The following is a 15558-nucleotide window of genomic DNA, read 5'->3' as shown; positions in this document are numbered from 1 at the left end:
ACCAAAGGGGCTCTCAGACTCCTCAGGAGGGACTGTTCCTAGAGGCAGGCCAGGGAAAGGTGGCCCTCGGACTTCTAAAGCCCCCGCCTCGGTACTCATGGTCATGTCTGCCTCTGCCCTGTGGGCCCTCATAGCCCCTGCCCAAAGGAGCGGGACAACAGGCTCATCTCTGCTGATGAAGTGGCCAGGACTCCTGGTTCTTGCCTCATTCTATTCTGGGGCCTCGAGCAGGGATAGCTGTCTTTCTTTCAGGCTATGGAAAAGAGTTTGTGTTTAGTCACCTTTTTGCAGATGGGGATATGCTAGTTCTGAAGCAATCTGCTGTTGGGGGTAGTTGTGGTGTCGAGGTGGCTCCCATCACCCAAGTTCACGCCAGTGCCTCCCGGGGCCCCTCACGCCATTGCCATTGCCCTTGCAGTTTTACTCTATGGCTCTGAGGACTTCACTCTTCTGTCCAGGGCCCTTCCCTTGCCCTACTTGGATAACTCCCAGGCCTCCCAACCCCCATGCCCACCCGTTGAGCACCTGTGTTGATGTTCATGCCTCGTGGCTCCCTAACAAGCTTTCTCACTTCCCAGGGAGGCCTGCACGTTCCCACTCAGCACAGACCCATCCCCAGATACACATTCTTCCTGCAACTGGACTTTCCAACTGGACTGCAGTTACCCAGTGACCCAGAAGTCTGTCCTTTCCTTCTTTCCTTCCTTCCTTCCTTCCTTCCTTCCTTCCTTCCTTCCTTCCTTCCTTCCTTCCTTCCTTCCTTCCTTCCTTCCTTCCTTCCTTCCTTCCTCCCTCCCTCGCTCTCTTTCTCTTTCTTCCTTCCTTCCTTTCTTTCTTTCTTTCTTTCTTTCTTTCTTTCTTTCTTTCTTTCTTTCTTTCTTTCTTTCTTTCTTTCTTTCTTTCTTTCTTTCTTTCTTTCTTTCTTTCTTTCCTTCTTTCTTTCCTTCTCTTTCTTTCTTTCTTTCTTTCTTTCTTTCTTTCTTTCTTTCTTTCTTTCTTTCTTTCTTTCTTTCTTTCTTTCTTTCTTTCTTTCTTTCTTTCTTTCTTTCTTTCTTTCTTCCTGAACCACACCTGGTGCTGCTCAAAGGGTTACTCCTGGTTTTGTGCTCAGGGATCACTCCTGGTGAGGCTTGGAGGACCATATGGGGTGCCAGGGTTAAACCTGGGTCAGCTACATGCAAGGTAAGTGTCTGCTGTACTATCCCTCTGCCCCTCTGAAGTCTTTCTGAATTCTGTAGTTAGAATGAATGAATCACAGGAAACTCCCTGTGCCTCAGTTTGGTAGCACCCTTTGTGGGTGTCTCCTTGTTGTACCCCCCACATCCCCTGCCCCTGAGCAATCTCCGGGCAGGCCTTGCAGGTCAGCAGGTCAGTGTAATCTGAGGTGACAATTCCTGAGAGCTTTACTGTCCCACTATTTGTGTGAGCCCTAGTAGCTTTACTACCATTCCTGCCTCTCCCTCTCCTAGGCAACTCTAGAGTCGCCTTCAGAGGTCCTCTTGAGTGCCTCACCTCACTTACTATCCACCCAGAAGAGCCTCTCCATGACCCCTGTGTGCTTTCACACGGGAGCTGTCAGGAGCTCGTATCCACCCACCCATGCTGCCTGGGGGAAGAGTGTTCCTGTCTTTGTGTGGTCAGGATGAGAGCTGCTCTATGCATTCAGGAGCGCCAGCTAGGGAAGAGCCAGTTAAACAAAGCACAGACACTAATGGTAGAAGTTGGGTAGGAAACCACATCGATGCTGCTTTTCTAATTGGTGTGGTTCATGATTTCCTGCCCCGGATGATTAATCCTGTTTATTACTTAATACTTCAAAAGTTGCATTTCCTGCTCACATTTTCGTATTAGGAAAACATACCCCACAATGATGCCACCTGGAGTACGAAGATGAAAGAGGAACAAAACAAGTCTAAAGCTGGTTCTGGATCAACATTTTGGGTTCAACTAAGCAGGAGAGGAGCCACATGTCACCAGAGCAGAAAGGGCCCTCTCTCCCTGCATGGAGCTGAGCTGAGCTTCGTGCTGTGGGGACTTGACCTCAGGGGACTGTTTGCATATTGAGAGGCAAAGGAGACTCAGTGGAGGTGGGTTGGGTGCCCAAGGGTAAATGTGAGAAGTGTCTTGAAACCTTCACTACAAACTTCATCCTGGGGGTCAGGGCAGGAGGGTGTTCTCCGGACACATACTAGGACCCCAGTCTAACCCACTCCTGAAATCCCCCAGAAATAGAAGAAGGAAGTGGATTCAGCTGAGTTGGAGGTCATCCCAGACCTGTCTGGTGTGTCCTGGGGAAACAGATGACAGGAGACTGGGACAGAAATGTCATCCGAAGCTCTTTTCTCGAGAAACTACTTTCTTACAGAAATTGCACCTGTACAAGTGAGCTCCATTCCCTGTAAGCACCATGAAAGTGAAGTGGATTACATGATCCCAGGAGACTCGGATATTTGTGGCCCAATTTCAAAACCAGGACAGGGCTCTTCGGGGTTTGCAATTTGTGCATCCATCCTTGCATTTATTTTATTTAGAGACTTTTTTTCCATTTCCTTTCCTTTATTATTTTTTCCCATGATAGTAGTCATGTCTTTTGAAACTACTCACATCTGATTGGAATGAAGTGATCTGATAAATTAATAAACTATGTTAGACTGGGGGAGGTCTAGAAGAAGGAAAGGAACTTGTTTTGAATTTGGGTATCTTTCTGGTTATATCAAAAGTATGGACAAGATGGGGATTCAGTGATACAGCGAGACCATCAGAACTGGGGCCCACTTTACTGGACTGCTCCTTTCATTTCACTGTTCTCCATGGTTCTTTACATGGGGCAGAGATCTTCAAACCAGGAGTCACAGCTCCCCCTCTCCCCCAAATAGATATCTCCTTGATCTGTTGGCCTCTCCACAACAACTTAGATAAGTCCCTAGAATTTGCAGGCTAGAGAATGTATGGTTTGCGGGATTCAAATCGTGGATGACTATAGATGAAAAAGAAGGAGTTTCCAGAGGGCTGAATCTCAGGTAAGATGTGTAGGTCAGCCAGGTACTCTTCTGATTTGCTTCCCAGTTTAGAAACAGAGTGGGCACGCTTTACTTTTTTTTGGGGGGGGGTGTCACACCCGGCGATGTACAGGGGTCACTCCTGGTTCTGCACTCAGGAATTACCCCTGGCAGTGCTCGGGGGACCATATGGGATGTTGGGAATCGAACCCAGGTCTGCTATGTGCAAGGCAAATGCCCTACCCACTGTGCTATCGCTCCAGGAGGGGGCATGCTTTGTAATCAAGAAGGAGAGGAGATCTGGGCTTTGTTTTTGTTTGGGGGCCACACCTGGCAGTGCTCAGGGATTACTCCTGGCTCTGCATTCAGGAATCACCCCTGGCGGGCTCGTGGGACATTATGATGGTAGGGATAGAACCTGAGTTGGCCACATGCAAGGCAAGTGCCCTACCCACTGTACTATCTCTACAGCTCAGATCTGGGGATTTTCTGTGAAGATTTTTTTTCTCTTCCTCTACCCATAGTCCTCTGCTAATATCCAGAAGACTTTATAGCTAAAGATTAAAGTTACCTAATAAAGTTTCACTCTATTTTTGTTGAAAGGATATAAATCCTTCTGCCTTATAGACTCTGTTATCCTTCAGCTCTAATTATAATTGGGAGAGAAAAAGAGAGGACTATTTCAGTCTGACATGGCTTTGTTCAGAATCTTCTAGAAACCCATGGGTTTCTGTAGGAATTAGTCTCCAGTGTAGATGGTAATTGGGGTTGGAATGCCATAATGCACTGCATACCTTGAGACAAAGATATGATGTGGGAGGGAATGACTCATGATCTCCCTAGAGGAGAAGCTTTGGGTCTTGATGACCCTTTTCCATGAAACTTCTTTCTGGTAGCTGCTCCTTTAGTGACCAGATTCACTGAACTTCCCTTAAAGGTAGGGCAAAGGCCACTGATGACTGTTATCTTGCCTTTTTTTTTTGTTTTGTTTTGTTTTTTGGGGGGGGTCATACCCGGTGATGCACAGGGGTTACTCCTGGCTCTGCACTCAGGAATTACTCCTGGCCATGCTCAGGGGACCATATGGAATGCTGGGAACCGAACCCGGGTCAGCCATGTGCGAGGCAAACGCCCTACCCACTGTGCTATCGCTCCAGCCTCTGATATCTTGCTTTTAATCATGGGCTGACCATGGGGACAGCAAGACCCAGAGATCAATCACAAATGTTGAGGCCCTTTGAACCAGGCAGGAACTAGAACTTTGCTTATCAATATATATAGCCAGTGAACTGGCCAAGACCAGTATGTCTGAGATTGTCATCCCAGGAGAAAAACACTACTTGAGCAAGACGTCTGATAGGCTGGACATGGTGAACAGGCTGCTGGGAGTTTATGTTTTCCAGAACTTGTAGCCTGAAACCCAGAAGAAATCTGTCTTGCAGGCGCACCTAGTTCCAAGGTAGGCAATGGGAGTCACCAGAGGAGTCTGGCATCCTTGGGGCTGAGGGAGACAGACAAGAGGGACCCAACAGTTAGAAGGCTTGGCCGATTTGGGGAGGGAGTCAGGTGAAGGACAAAGAGAGGACAGCAAGTTGGGAAGGATGGGGGTGGATAAGGAGGACAGAGACAGAACGGGAAGAAAAGGAAGAAAGGGATGGGGGAGGGGTAACCCAGATTCGATATAAGGAAGATAAGGGGGAGAAAATTGGGGTTGGCTAACTGGATCCTCATGAGCAAGGTGGACAGGTCAGGCATCCAGATAACTGGTTTGTTCTATGGAGCCCTTGTGATACCTCGTTTCCCAGCTCTGAGTTCTAGATGTGGGCCTGCTTCACCCAAAGGAGACTCACTTTCCTTGGCCTCTGCTCCACCAGGAGCACCGTCTGCTAATCTTAACAATTCTCATGCTGGCAGGGATTGGTGATCAGAAATGGATGATCTGCTTTGTGCCAATCCGATCAGATAGGTTGCAGTGTGGAATGCAAGGGGAAGAATTAGCTTATCAATGAGAGCAACCTGGAGCCTTATCACACGGTACATTTCTTTTCTTTTCTTTTTTTTTTTTTTTTCTTTTTGGGTCACACCTGGCAATGCACAGGAGTTACTCCTGGCTCTTCACTCAGGAATTGACTACTGGCGGTGCTGGGGACCATATGGAATGCTGGGATTCGAACCCAGGTCGGCCGCGTGCAAGGCAAACGCCCTACCCGCTGTGCTATCGCTCCAGCCCCTCACACGGTACATTTCCAAAGGAGTCCAGAGAAATGGTGCTGGAGACCTTGGCTGAGTCAATGCCCACCTAGCCACCAGACTTTGTGATGTGAGTCAAAACATTTCTCTGTGTTGTGAGTTTGAACAGAATTTCATTTTCCTTGCAGCTGAGGGAAATATACCCAAGAACCATTAGTCTCCAGTTCTCTCTCTTCCACCTGTCACTACCTTCCTCAACTTCATGTCCTTCTTAGCCGCTAGGGGTGCTGTGGCTCAGAGCTTTACTATCCTCACATTTCTTACTGCTGTCAACAGTTTTTCATCGCCATGGCTAATCTCAGTCAGCTAAGACCCAATAATGTTCCCTTGTACCTACATTCATGCTCTCAGCTCTCACTGAAGAAGAAATAATTACTAGAAAGATGGATGATTTCGTAATTCATGGTCACTTAGGTCCTAAACAATGTCCTACGGTCATCTGTAAAGTGGTTCATGGCAGCAATATGATGACAAAACTTTTTATTATCCAGATGTCTAACAAAGAAAAAGATGACCAATTATGATACTATCAGGCAACAGAAAATGAATCATCCATTTAAAATGGGGGAAAATATCCCAGGCACAACTGCATATAACGATGCTTGCAATCAATTGTTAGCTGACAAGTGTTATAAAAGTAGGTGTAGTGGGAGCTGGAGCTCCAAATGCACAGCAGGTAGGGCATTTGTCTTGCATGCGGCCAACCTGGGTTCAATTCCCAGCATCCCAGACAGTCCCCTAAGCATTGCCAGGGGTAATTCCTAAGTGCAGAGCCAGGAGTGAGCCCTGTGCATCACCCGGTGTGACCCAAAAAGAAAACCAAACCAAAACAAAATACAAAAAAAGTAGGTTTAGGCACAGAATCACTTTAAAAGTATCTAAAACTTTACCACGACAATGGCAGGTTTTAGAATTATAGATTTTTATGAAGCTTTTTTGTGATTTCTTTTTCTTTTTGGGTCACACCTGGTGATGCACAGGGGTTACTCCTGGTTCTGCACTCAGGAATTACCCCCTGGCAGTGCTCAGGAGACCATATGGGATGCTGGCCACATGCAAGGCAACTGCCCTACCCGCTGTGCTATTTCTCCAGCCCCCTTTTTGTGATTAAAAAAAAATTGCGATGACGGAGGAAGAAGACGGAGCTGCTTCGGACACCAGCAGCCCGCCAGCAACCTGCAGTATGTGATTTGAGCGTTTCCGCCAGGCCCCCCGTGCGGGGGCCCGGCGTTTCTCTCTCTCTCTTTTTTTTTTTCTCTCTCTCTCTCTTCTTCAACTTCTGAGCACAGCACGGCCTCCACCCCACTTCTCTGAGCACAAAATGGAGAGACGCACCCAAATGCGCGGCGCGGCTGGCGGGAGATCGAGGGCGGGGAAGTACCGGTCTCCGCCCACATCGGACACTTAAAGAGAGTGCAGCCACGTGGGCTTCCTCACTTCCCCGCGCCCGCAGCCCCAGTATGACTGAGGAGGACAAGGGAGCGTTCCCACTTCCGCCAGTGCGGGGGGGGGGGGGGGCGGTATTTCTCTAGGTTTTCCCATCTTATGAGCACCATAAAAGGGTAAAAGATTGTAGTGATAGAATTTCAGGCAGAATTTTCCCTGGTCTTTATACAGAAACCCAAAACCGCGCGGCCACTACCGCGGCTGCGCCAGCGCGACCTAATGTCATCTTAGCATCAGCAATATGTAATGGTTCCTTCTTAATGGGTCGGACTTTTGTGGGAGATCCTAACAAGAATAGTAAGTCTTTTGCTGAAATATTGAAGGCAATCAAAGTGGTAGCCATCTCTCTAGACTGAACTAAGCTATATCCCCACGCCGGCTGAGAAGAAATATCCTTCTTTCTCGGAAAGAAACGCGGCGTGGTGTCAAACATAGTGTGATGTCCATTAAGCAAACAGACCTGGTAGTGTGGGAATGGGATATAAGGGGAAAAATTATGTACATGGAACAGCGGGATGCTGGTGGAATCTCGAGCCGGAGCCGATACCAGCGCAAGACCTTTGGTTCCAGAAACTGCTTGCAGACACTCTACTAGACTATCAACTAAGCCAGAGCCCCACGCCGGCTGATGACGGGAAATAACCATCCTCTTCGGTTTTTTTTTCCCTTTGTCAGACAGTGTGGCGATTCCTCGGTGGTGCGGGGCAAGGGGGAAAAAGAAAAGTTATGTAACAAACAGCGGGACTTAATATCTCTATATTCTTAGCAATGGAGAACTATCAAATGCCTCCTTGGCAATAGGACTGTCCTTTTCTTTTTGGGGGGAAACCCCAGCAACGGTAGTGAGTTGTGTGTTGAAACATGGAATGTAATCGAGATAAGCGTAAACGAAGTGAAACTTATCACGTACAAGGGTGGGGACTGGGGAGGTGGAGGGGGCGGCAGATATACTGGGGGGGTAGGTGATGGAAGATGGGCACTGGTGAAGGGAAGGGTGTTTGAGTATTATATAACTGACATAATCCTGAGAACTATGTAACCCTCCACTTGGTGATTCAATAAAAAAATTAAAAAAAAAATTGCTCTCAGGGCTAGAGCGATATACAGTGGGTAGGGCTTTTGCCTTGCACGCGCTGACCCGGGTTCAATTCCCAGCACCCCATATGGTCCCCTGAGCACCGCCAAGAGGAATTCCTGAGTGCATGAGCCAGGAGTGACCCTTGTGCATCGCCGGATGTGACCCAAAAACCAAAACCAAAAAAAATGCTCAGTATAAACTTAACAAATTAGGGGCTGGAGAGATAGCACAGAGGGTAGGGCGTTTGCCTTACACGCGGCTGACCTGTGTTCAAATCCCAGCATCCCATATGGTCCCCTGAGCATGGCCAGGGGTAATTCCTGAGTGCAGAGCCAGGAGTAACCCCTGTGCATCACCAGGTGTGACCCAAAAAGCAAAAAAAAGAAAAACTTAACAAATTAAAAAACTTCTGCATTTCTCTGACATTTCTCTGAAATAAAAGCAAGGGCCAGAGCTGCTCTAGGGTTCCTGGCAGGCTTCACCTTGTGGTTTTGTTCTTAGCGCCCATCGAGCAGAGTCATACACGAACCCAGCATCCCCGGCCCTTCTGCTGCAGTCCCAGTGTTCAGGGTGCATGCTTGTTTTGCAGTGCACTGGTCACATGGGCTGTGCCATGGGGGATCATTAGGCTTTCATTTGGGGAATTTCCCCCTTCATTTTTGATTTGAGCTTATTTTCCTTTCTGAAAGAAAATTTTTTTGTTTTTTTGTGTCACAGCCGGTGGTGTTTAGGGTTTGGTTACTCCTGACTCTGCATTCAAGAATCACTCCTGGCGGTGCTTGGGGGACCATATGGGATACTGGGGATCAAATCTGGGTCAACCGCATGCAAGGCAAGTGCCCAACCTGCTGTACGATCGTTCTGCTCCCCTGAAATAATTTCTTATAAGCTAGAGACCCTATATTTTCTGCAACGTTGATGATTAATATTTCTTGTCTTTATTGACAAGAAAAGCAAATACTATGTAAGTGGTTATATATATATATTTTAATATACAAGGGATATTTATATGAATGTGTCTGTCAAAAAGTATATTCTTTTTTGTGTCTATTTCTGTCTCTCTTTTTCTCTCTCTTTCTCTCTCTCTAGTACTAGTTTCTTTGTTTTTATTTTTGTTTTTTGGGCCACACCCAGCAGTTCTCAGGGCTTAATCCTGGCTCTTTGCTCAGGGGTCATATCTGGTAGGGTGTGGGAGACTTTATAGGGTGCTGGAGATTGAACCTGGGTTGGCCATGTGCAAGCATAACAGCTGTTGTGCTGTCTCTCAGGCTCCTGCTACTGGGGTTTTGAACCCGGGGCCTCACATATTCAAGCTACGTGCTCTGCTGCTGAGTCACACCCCTGGCCCTAAGAGGAAGTGTCTTCTTAAATACTGGATTGCAGAGGTCCACACGCATTCATAAAGACCGCCTGATGAGGGTTTTTTTGAGTCTTCTTGGTGCACTTACTCTTTTGTGGGCTGAGAGTGGTGCATTATAGTTCTTGTTTCTGGGTGAGTTTGTGTATTTCTAGTTGCTGCTCCTGGGTTCTGCTCATGGGAGTGTGGACTCTCCCAGCATTGCTCAGGGGCCCTGGGGACCATTCCCAACTGCTTTGCCAACTAGGTTTACAGTTCAATGTTTGGTCCAGGTGATGAGGCCTGGCTGGGTCCACGGTGCTGGCAGCCACCTGGGCGACACTGCAGAGCTGGGGGGAATGGTGTGACACTGGTTCTCACACCTAGGAGGCAAGTGAGCTCCCCGAGTTATCTCCCTGGCCCTGTGTTCTAAGTAGTTATGTCTTCATGGTGGGCAGAGTTTCTTATTACTGCCAAGTATCCTTCTTTGTATCCTTTGGGCCTGATTTTTGGCTAGTCTGATACCAAGATGGTAGACAGGACCCCTGGTTTCTGTCGCTTTTTTGGTGGGGGCCACACTCAGCAGTTCTCAGGGCCTAGTCTTAGCTCTGGGCTCAGGAACAATCTGTGGTGGTGCTTGTGGAACCGTATGTGGTATCAGCGATCAAACCAAGGCCAATGGGATACAAGGAAATATATACTATCTCTCCTTCACAGGTGTACTTCACAGTCCAAGACCCTGTGTGTGCCTGATGTTCCTTTGCCCTTTGTTTGAAATCACATTGGTTTATATACACCTCTTGTCATAACAGTTGAACTTTACTTTGTGACCTAATATAAAAATTTTTTTCTTTTAAGTGAATTAAACCTAATGCATTCAATGATAGATGGGCTATTTTTTGACCTGTCACTTAATTTTATGTTGGATTTACTTTAATGAATTTGTCATATTTGTTGGTTGTTTCTTTTACAATTTGATTTTTAGGGCACTTTAAAAATGTGTGCATTAACATTTAGCAAATCTCTATTTTTACCCTACTGATCTCCAAATATTCTTTATGTTATGCAGAACATTTTCCTTTTTCTCTGCTTACATCCTTATTATTTTACTTGCTTTACACCTATAATTATGGAGAGAGGTGCGTGCATGTGAGTATCTCATTTATTGTTGGTGGGAATATTGACTGGTCCAGCGTTTTTGGAAAACAATATGGGTATTCCTCAAAAACTAGAAATTGAGCTCCCATTTGACTCAGCAATACCACTTCTGGGAATATATCCTGGGGGCCCAAAAATACACAGCAGAAACACAATCTGCACTTCTATGTTCATAGCAACACTATTTACAATTGCCAGAATCTGGAAACAACCCAAGTGCCCGAGAACAGATGACTGGATACAGAAACCATGGTACATATACACAATGGAATACAATGCAGCTGTTAGGAAAAATAAAGTCATGAAATTTGCCTATAAATGGATGGACGTGGAGAGTATCAAGCTGAGTGAAGTGAAGGGAAAAGAGGGTCAGCTATAGAATGACTGCACTCATTTTTGGCATATAAAAAATAATATGATCGTGATTCTTGGTGGTGGAATATGAGCACTGGTGAAGGGATGGGTGTTTGAGCATTGTATAACTGAGACTTTAACCTGAACGCTTTGTAACTTTCCACATGGTGAATTAATAAAAGAATTAAAAAAATAATATGAGGCTAACATCCTAGGCCAGGAAAAACAGAGGTCAATGGTTGGAAGCTTGCCACAAATGTGTGGGGGACAGAGGGCAGTTAGGATAGAGAAGGGATCTATGACAATAAAAGTTAGAAATGATCACTAACTGAGATGACAAGAACTGAGTGTTGAAAGTAGGTAAAGGGATATACATAACAAATTTCAGTATCTGTATTGCAAACCAGACTGGAGTGATAGCACAGAGGGTACGGCATTTGCCTTGCATGCGGCCAACCTGGGTTTGATTCCGCTGTCTCTCTCGAGAGTCCGGCAAGCTACCGAGAATATCCCATGGCAGAGCCTGGAGAGCTACCTGTGGCATATTCGATATGCCAAAAACAGTAACAACAAGTCTCACAATGGAGATGTTACTGGTGTCTGCTCGAGCAAATCGATGAACAACGGGACAACAGTGCAGTGTAGTGCTACGGTATTACAAACCATAATACTCAAAAGGAAAGATAGAGGGAAAAAGAAAGAGAGAAAGAAGAAAAGTGCCTGCCACAGAGGCAGGTAGGTGGGGGTAGGGAGGGAGGTAAACTGGGGACATTGGTGGTGGGAAATATACACTGGTTAAGGGACGTTATATACACTAGTGTTGGAACATTATATAACTGAAACCCAATCATGAGCAACCTTGTAACTGTGTATCTCACTGTGATTCAATTAAAAAAATTAGAAAAAGAAGAAAACAGGACAAAGGTTTTTTTTATCATATAAGTTTTTATAATTATATCTAAAATTTTAATTAAGATATTTAATTTTTACTTATATATGTATTTTTAGAGATTTAGTTAGCTTTATTATAGGATTCATACCAGTTAGTAAAAATAATTTAAACTATCAATTCTGTTTATTTCAGTTTCCTTCTTTGGGAATCCCTATTACATGTCAATGTGCCTGTCTTTACCTTTCCTATTTCTTTTAGTTTCTTATCTCTTTTATCTATTTGGTTCTTCTCTTTTGTTGATCTATGTAGCTGTGTATAGTTAGTATGGATATTTTAATAAAATTAATTCTTACAGCCCCTGATCACAGAGTATCTTTTCATTTATTGGTGTCTTCCCTCATCAATGTTTTATATGGTGCATCTGGAGGGATGTGGCTACTGAACAGCAGATCAGTGTTCCCTTGTATGTATGGACCATGGCCTCTGTAATGCAACTTACTTTTGCATGTTGCTTGTGCATCCTCCAACTTTGCTAAAAGCTAAAGTGTTTTTGGTAGAATCTTTAGGGTTTTTAATATAACACCTGTAATGAGAGATCTTTGTATTTCTTCCTTTTTGATTTAAATGACATTTATTTTTCTTGCCCAGTTGCTTGGGCCAAGACTTCCCTCAAGCACTCCATGGAGTGTTTATTCTGCTAGAGACCTTGTAGGTATAGTGAGTGTCCTTGTCTATTCAGGAAAACTGTATAGGACTTTCTCAGACCAGCAATAAGAGGCGATGATACTGGGGGCCGGGGCCGGAGCACAGCTGGTAGGGCGTTTGCCTTGCACTCTGCTGACCTGGGTTCGATCCCCGGCACCCCATATGGTCCCCCAAGCACCGCCAGGAGTAATTCCTGAGTGCAAAGCCAGGAATAACCCCTGAGCATCACTGGGTGTAACCCAAAAAGAAAAAAAAAGAGGCAGTGATACTGGGGTCAGTTGTGATGTGAATGATTTGGTTGCTTATTTGATTTCTTAGTTAAAGGAAAATCTCTTTTTTGGCTTTGATTGGCTTTATGGTAACAGTATAACTTAGTTTTACTGGTTTGGGTTTGTCCCTTGCACTCTCTATCCAAACCATTAGATTTATGCAAGACTGCTCTAGCATGATCATCATCATATGTGCAAAAATTGTTGTGATTTTATTATAAAGTGTTTGTCTGTTGGGTGAGTTTATACTTAATATTTTCTGCTTTGCTTTCCTAGCTGTTAATCCAGTAGGTGCCTGTGTGTTACAAAATTCTGGCCTTGAATTCCAGTCAAGTTATCTGAGTTCCCTTAGAAAGGGTTGCATCTACTTAGTTCCCTGTGGCCAGTAGAAAATACAAGATAATATGTCCCAGCTGAAATAAATTTTTATTTTGAAATTAAGAAAATTTTTTTGTCAGGTTATGCAGTTACTGGGGGATGACTGGCGCCAAAACAGTAAATGGCATTGGGCATCAGAAACCTGAAGGTGGTCAGTTAAATTTTCTAAATGTAATGATGATTCATATATGTGTGTACATATATATGACATTGTGGACTGGAGCGATAGCACAGCAGGTAGGGCATTATTTGCCTTGCATGCAACTGGCCCGGGTTTGATTCCTCCGCCCCTCTTGGAGAGCCCAGTAGAGAGTATCTCACCTGCACGGCAGAGCCTGGCAAGCTACCCGTGGCGTATTCGATATGCCCCAAACAGTAACAAGTCTCACAATGGAGACGTTACTGGTGTCCACTCAAGCAAATTGAACAACGGGATGATAGTGACAGTGATACGACATTGGACTGGAGTAATAGCACAGCAGGTAGCATTTGCCTTGCACGTGGCTGACCCGGGTTTGATTTCTCCATCCCTCTGGGAGAGCCCGAAAACTACTGAGAATATCCCGCCTGCACGCCAGAGCCTGGCAAGCTACCAGTGGTGTATTCAATATGCCAAAAACAGTAACAAGTCTCACAATGGAGACGTTACTGGTGCCCACTGGAGCAAATCGACGAACAACGTGACGACAGTGCTAGAGACAGACTACATATGACATTTATGTATGATTTTCAGGATTAAATATCTTACATATGATATTAACATGTCTATTGTTTACTATCTATCATCCATCTATGTATTAAAGAAGGAGATTCCTAAGTCTTGTCATTTTCCTCCCACCCTCTCCTTTTCCCTGCATATTGAACCTTCCTCTGCTATGAATCTTCTGTTGCCTAAGTCACTTGCCTTTTCAATTGCAAGCCTTAGATTTAATTTAAGCCCAACTCTAGTCTTGAAGAGAATGAAGCTTCTTTGCCCCCAGGTTCCTGCTAAAATGAAAAAAAATTAAATTGGATTAACTACAAATAACATAAAGTTTACCACCTGGACCACTTTAAGATGCACAGTTCAAGAGTGCTATATTTACATTGTTGTTAAACCAATACTCAGAAATCTTCTATCTTGTAAAACTGAACCTCTATGTCTATTAAACAATAATTCGATCTCCTCCCACCTCTTTTGCAGTCACTGAAATCCTCCTTGCTGTGCCACTGGGCTCCACTACTTTAGATGCTCCAGAGAAATGGAACCAAGCAGTGTGTGTCTTGTAACTTATTTCACACATCCAGGTCACATGTCTCTGGGTGTGACCCCTGCAACTTGTGATCATAACTTGGGGTGCCCTTCTCAATAAAAGCTTCATTCACGTTATAAAATGTGTCAGCATTTCCTTCCTGTTGAAGATGGAATACTAACTCTTTGTATGTTTATACCGCATTCTGCTTACCCATCAGTCCGTTGGCATGTGAGCTGCTTCTGTCATTAGGCTATTGTGCATAGTGCCACTGAAAACAGTGCTGCTCACAGAACTTAGTGACCCCACTGTCATGAATTTTAAGCAAATACCTCAAAGAGGCGTAGAATTTAAAAATTTTCCCCCAGGACTTTTCATAAGTTTTTCACAACCGTCATATGATTTTATATTCCCACCAATAGCGCACAAGAATTTCAGTTTCTCCACCTTCTCACCAACACTTTTCTGTTTTATTTTTATTTATTGATTTATTGATTGATTGATTGCTTTTTGGGGTCACACCCAGAGATGCCCAGGAGTTAGTCCTGGCTCTGCACTCAGGAATTACTTCTGGCGGTGCTTGGGGGGACCATGTGGGATGCCAGGGATCGAACCCAGGTTGGCCGTATGCAAGGCAAATGTCCTACCCACTATGCTATTACTTCGGCCCTTGTTTTATTTTTAATAGTAGCTATCTTAATGGGTATGAAATGGCATATGTGGTTTTCACTTGTATCTTCTTAATGATTAGCTATGTTGTGTGTGTGTATGTGTGTGTGTGTGCTTACTGGCAATTTGTGTGTATTATTGTGAAAGATATCTTCAAATATTTACTGATTAAAAATAGGATAATTTAGGATTATTTATTCTGAAGATTACTCCCTTCTGAGCTACATCATTAGCAAATATTTTCTCCCTTTCTATAGGCTACTTTTTCATTCTGTTGGTTAAGTCCTTTAAGAAAGTTTGGGGGCTGGAGTGATAGCACAGCGGGTAGGGTGTTTGCCTTGCATGTGGCTGACCTGGGTTCAATTCCCAGCATCCCATACGGTCCCCTGAGTACTGTCAGGAGTAATTTCTGAGTGCAAAGCCAGGAGTAACCCCTGAGCATCGCTGGGTGTGACCCCAAAAGCAAAAAAAAAAAAGGAAAAAGAAAAAAAAGGAAGTTTGAACATTGACAAAGCCTGCTGTATCTATTTTACCTTTTTGTTTATTATTTGGTATCAGAGTCAAGAAATCTCTGTCAAATCTAATATAGTGAGGCTTTTCTATATAGTTTTAGCTCCAACGTATGGAGGGTTGATCCATTTTGAATTCATCAGAATTTTGGCCTGGAGTTTCCAACATGTACTAGCAGCTACATAAAGCAATTTCCATTCTTGACTTTTAGGTTCAAAATAGTTCTCTCCTCCCCTTCCCCAACAAACACTTGACCCCGCCATGAAGAAGGCCCCCAAAATG

This window comes from Sorex araneus, chromosome 5, assembly GCF_027595985.1.
Source record: "Sorex araneus isolate mSorAra2 chromosome 5, mSorAra2.pri, whole genome shotgun sequence".
Classification (NCBI taxonomy): domain Eukaryota; kingdom Metazoa; phylum Chordata; class Mammalia; order Eulipotyphla; family Soricidae; genus Sorex; species Sorex araneus.
This window is presented reverse-complemented; position numbering follows the sequence as displayed.